This window comes from Heterodontus francisci, chromosome 13 (assembly GCF_036365525.1).
Source record: "Heterodontus francisci isolate sHetFra1 chromosome 13, sHetFra1.hap1, whole genome shotgun sequence".
Classification (NCBI taxonomy): domain Eukaryota; kingdom Metazoa; phylum Chordata; class Chondrichthyes; order Heterodontiformes; family Heterodontidae; genus Heterodontus; species Heterodontus francisci.
In genome coordinates this window covers 89,070,750-89,075,933 of record NC_090383.1, presented here as the reverse complement: position 1 = coordinate 89,075,933, position 5,184 = coordinate 89,070,750, and the positions used below count along the sequence as shown (strand labels likewise).

General features: G+C 51.8%; 1 non-coding gene across 1 annotated transcript; it reads right to left on the bottom strand.

The window, feature by feature from the left end:
- Positions 1-4,624: 4,624 nt before the first annotated feature.
- On the bottom strand, positions 4,625-4,717 carry trnai-uau (transfer RNA isoleucine (anticodon UAU)). The gene is given in 2 exon segments: positions 4,625-4,660; positions 4,680-4,717. It is a non-coding gene; the product is annotated as a tRNA-Ile (tRNA).
- Between the last annotated feature and the right edge of the window lie 467 nt (positions 4,718-5,184).

The window sequence follows — 5,184 nt, the reverse complement described above, 5'->3', positions numbered from 1 at the left end:
CCTTATCTCGAGAGACAATGGATACGCGCCTGGAGGTGGTCAGTGGTTTGTGAAGCAGCGCCTGGAGTGGCTATAAAGGCCAATTCTGGAGTAACAGGCTCTTCCACAGGTGCTGCAGAGAAATTTGTTTGTTGGGGCTGTTGCACAGTTGGCTCTCCCCTTGCGCCTCTGTCTTTTTTCCTGCCAACTACTAAGTCTCTTCGACTCGCCACAATTTAGCCCTGTCTTTATGGCTGCCCGCCAGCTCTGGCGAATGCTGGCAACTGACTCCCACGACTTGTGATCAATGTCACACGATTTCATGTCACGTTTGCAGACGTCTTTATAACGGAGACATGGACGGCCGGTGGGTCTGATACCAGTGGCGAGCTCGCTGTACAATGTGTCTTTGGGGATCCTGCCATCTTCCATGCGGCTCACATGGCCAAGCCATCTCAAGCGCCGCTGACTCAGTAGTGTGTATAAGCTGGGGATGTTGGCCGCTTCAAGGACTTCTGTGTTGGAGATATAGTCTTGCCACCTGATGCCAAGTATTCTCCGAAGGCAGCGAAGATGGAATGAATTGAGACGTCGCTCTTGGCTGGCATACGTTGTCCAGGCCTCGCTGCCGTAGAGCAAGGTACTGAGGACACAGGCCTGATACACTCGGACTTTTGTGTTCCGTGTCAGTGCGCCATTTTCCCACACTCTCTTGGCCAGTCTGGACATAGCAGTGGAAGCCTTACCCATGCGCTTGTTGATTTCTGCATCTAGAGACAGGTTACTGGTGATAGTTGAGCCTAGGTAGGTGAACTCTTGAACCACTTCCAGAGCGTGGTCGCCAATATTGATGGATGGAGCATTTCTGACATCCTGCCCCATGATGTTCGTTTTCTTGAGGCTGATGGTTAGGCCAAATTCATTGCAGGCAGACGCAAACCTGTCGATGAGACTCTGCAGGCATTCTTCAGTGTGAGATGTTAAAGCAGCATCGTCAGCAAAGAGGAGTTCTCTGATGAGGACTTTCCGTACTTTGGACTTCGCTCTTAGACGGGCAAGGTTGAACAACCTGCCCCCTGATCTTGTGTGGAGGAAAATTCCTTCTTCAGAGGATTTGAACGCATGTGAAAGCAGCAGGGAGAAGAAAATCCCAAAAAGTGTGGGTGCGAGAACACAGCCCTGTTTCACACCACTCAGGATAGGAAAGGGCTCTGATGAGGAGCCACCATGTTGAATTGTGCCTTTCATATTGTCATGGAATGAGGTGATGATACTTAGTAGCTTTGGTGGACATCCGATCTTTTCTAGTAGTCTCAAGAGACCTCGTCTGCTGACGAGGTCAAAGGCTTTGGTGAGATCAATGAAAGCAATGTAGAGGGGCATCTGTTGTTCACGGCATTTCTCCTGTATCTGACGAAGGGAGAACAGCATGTCAATAGTCGATCTCTCTGCACGAAAGCCACACTGTGCCTCAGGGTAGACGCGCTCGGCCAGCTTCTGGAGCCTGTTCAGAGCGACTCGAGCAAAGACTTTCCCCACTATGCTGAGCAGGGAGATTCCACGGTAGTTGTTGCAGTCACCGCGGTCACCTTTGTTTTTATAGAGGGTGATGATGTTGGCATCGCGCATGTCCTGGGGTACTGCTCCCTCGTCCCAGCACAGGCATAGCAGTTCATGTAGTGCTGAGAGTATAGCAGGCTTGGCACTCTTGATTATTTCAGGGGTAATGCTGTCCTTCCCAGGGGCTTTTCCGCTGGCTAGGGAATCAATGGCATCACTGAGTTCCGATTTGGTTGGCTGTATGTCCAGCTCATCCATGACTGGTAGAGGCTGGGCTGCATTGAGGGCAGTCTCAGTGACAGCATTCTCCCTGGAGTACAGTTCTAGGTAGTGCTCAACCAAGCGGTCCATCTGTTTGCGTTGGTCAGTGATTATGTCCCCCGATTTAGATTTGAGGGGGGTGATCTTCTTGATGGTTGGCCCAAGAGCTCTCTTCATGCCATCATACATTCCTCTGATGTTTCCGGTGTCTGAGGCCAGCTGAATATGACTGCATAGGTGTTGCCAGTAGTCGTTTGCGCAACGCCTAGCTGTTCTTTGTGCAGTACTTCTGGCTGCTTTAAGTGCTGCGGATGTTAAATTGCTGGGGGCTTTCTTGTAGTTCAAAAGTGCAATGCGCTTAGCGGCTATGACAGGTTCCAGCTCTTCATTATGAGATTGAAACCAGTCTGCATTTCTCTTCGCACTTTTGCCGTAGGTGGTCAAAGCTGACTCATAGATGGCGTCTCTGATGTGGGCCCACTTGGTCTCAGCATCCCCTGTGGGAGTGTTTTGAAGGGCTGTTACAAGTGAATTTAGAAATTTTTGTAACAGCTGTGGGTGAGAAATTCTGCTCGTGTTGATGCGCGGGTGGCCCTTCTGCTTGGAATGATGCAACTTCTTTGGTCTGAGTCTAACCTTGCTGCACACCAGGGAGTGGTCGGTGTCGCAGTCCGCACTGTGGAAGCTGCGTGTGATTTGAACACTGTTTAAGGCGGCTCGCCTTGTGACAATGAGGTCTAGCTGGTGCCAACGACGTGATCTTGGGTGCCTCCATGAAACCTGGTGACAGGGTTTAGTGTGAAAGAACGAGTTGGTGATGCAGAGGTTATGATAGGTACACAACTCAAGCAGTCTCTGCCCGTTCTCATTCATCCTTCCAACGCCATAGCGCCCAAGGCAGGAGGGCCATGAGTCATGGTCGGCCCCAACCCTGGCATTAAAGTCCCCCAGCAGGAATAGGTGTTCGGTGTTGGGGATGCTGCTAATGATGTTATGGAGTTGTTCATAGAACTGGTCTTTAGCTTCAGGTGCGGAGCAGAGTGTTGGAGCATAGATGCTGAGTAGGTGTACTGGACCAGAGGTGGTGAGCAGTCGGATGGACAGTATGCGTTCCGAGCCATTTGAGGGAGGCTCTATCATGCTGAGCAAGGAGTTTCTGATGGCGAAGCCCACTCCATGCTGTCTTGGTTCTTCAGGATCCCTGCCCTGCCAGAAGAAGGTGTAGTCTTGCTCTGCTAGAGAGCCACTCGCGGGGAGGCGAGTCTCCTGAAGTGCTGCAATGTCCACATTGAATCTACTGAGCTCGTTGTTAATGATGGCGGTCTTCCGAGAATCGTTGATTTGTGTAAGGTCTTCCGACAGGCCAGGACACATAGTTCTGACGTTCCAGCTTGCAAAGCGAAGGGCTGGTACCTTCTTTCCTTTTTTCATGTTGTTTGGTGCGGTGTATCAGTCCACCTTTCGGGCAATGACCCTGAGCTCCAAGCACCCATTGAAGCAGGCAGACTGTGGCGGGACAGAACCTTATTGACCGGGGGCTGCCCGGTTTGAGGCGGGCGGTAGCTGTCCAGTGAGGTGCAATGACCTCTCCCACCGACAAAGGCAACCCGTGGCGCCCAGTTTCTACGCCAATTTATCTGGACTTATAACCCGTAACTGCTGCCTTCCGTGTTGTTTTAGTCGCTGTGAGGCAACTATGGAGTGACCTCTCCATGGCGCATGCCTGGGCAAATTTATGGAGGTTGAGAGTTGCCCAGTCGTCAAAACCCCCCTCTCGGCCTTTCTGGTGGGGTCCAAAGGAGTGCAGGACACGACGTTTGGCACCAGTATGGCTGCAGGAACTGCCGGAAACATGCCAAAGGTGACACATGACCGCCTACGGGGTTCCGCTCCGGATTTTCTGTTAGGGTTTACTCCCTTAGCCTTGGTCTCTCCCGAGACGCCCACAAGGCAGTGGGGTTGTTGGGGCCCCTACACAGGTGTAGGATGGTGCCGGTGGGAGGAGGGGATGCAAGGGGGAGGGGTAGAGGGAGGGGGTGGGGGGGCGGTGCAGGGGAAGGGGGTGCGGGGTGAAGATGGTGCGAGGGGGGGGGGCGGGCTGGGACGGGGTTGTGAGGGGGTGAGCTGAGAGGGTGGAGCAGGGAAGGGGACGGGGGTGGGGGGGGGTGGAAGGGGGGTAAAGGGGGGGGGGGGGGGGGAGGGGGGGTGGAATCTGGTGCAGGTAATAAGCCATTTCCTCAGTGCCCACCATCGACGTCCGGAAAGCTCATCCACGTCCTTCGGGAGGTGAAGCATCATTTGGCAGATAACATCGTAGGATAACATAAAATGAAGGCAAAAATATGTCCTAATACTGAACAAGAATCTCAATGTTTTGCTTATGAACCCTACCTTCCTAATGTTAACTTATTACAATTTTACATAGGTAATTATACAAGAATAATAAAAGGTCTGTAATATAAGCTGTGGTGTTGAAAGTTTTCCCTCCCATGAAGACAAGTTTAAACGCATTCCGTATTGTAAGTACTAAGAATGCATTTCAAATATTTTTGCGACCTTATTTTATTTTAAGAAACTGATGCGATTATTTTTGCAAAATATTACAAATTATTTGTGATAATTCTGTAAGTCCAGGTAAAATGTTACGAGAAAACATTTTGACTGCACTTTTAAGTTGCAGCATCCGCGCAGACGTTACTTTATTTGGATCGATGCTGTTCAAACAACTGCATTACTTTCAAAATTATTTTCCCCAAAAACAGTTACTTATTTTTGGTAACTGGGACTTCAGGTATTTTCCCGTCTCGGTTGCCCATAAAACATGTGCTCCAGGTGAGGCTCGAACTCACAACCTCGGCATGGCTCACTCTGTACTGTCATATAAGTACCGCGCGCTAACCGATTGCGCCACTGGAGCTCTGACATCAACCCTCGACAAATCTCCCATCTACCCTCGGCCCAGAGGGAGGCAGCAGTTACACCGCCTCTTTACCGCTCCCCAAACCGGCCTCATTCCAACCGCTCGCCGCCACGTCGAGCCGCTGTACAGCCCCGGCCGGACGGCAGGCTTGCTGCCCCGGCTTGTGCTGAGAATTCGTCCCGCCACCCCCGGGTCTGGCCTCGCATTGTCGCCGCTTTGCTCGAAGGCCTTTGTGGCTTCGGCGGCCGGAGGAGGAGGGGGAGGAATTGGCGGAATTCCGGCCTCTCCCAACATTTAAAGAAAGGGCTCGATCTGCCGCCTCTGGGCGGAATATCGCAGGCCGCAAACCGCCACATTTCAGAGATAGCCAGGAGGCTGTGTGGCCTGTAATGGGAGGGGTAGAGAGGGAGACTGTCATCTGTGAAGAGAGACAGTTTGCAATGGGGGAGAGAAAAAGAGAGATG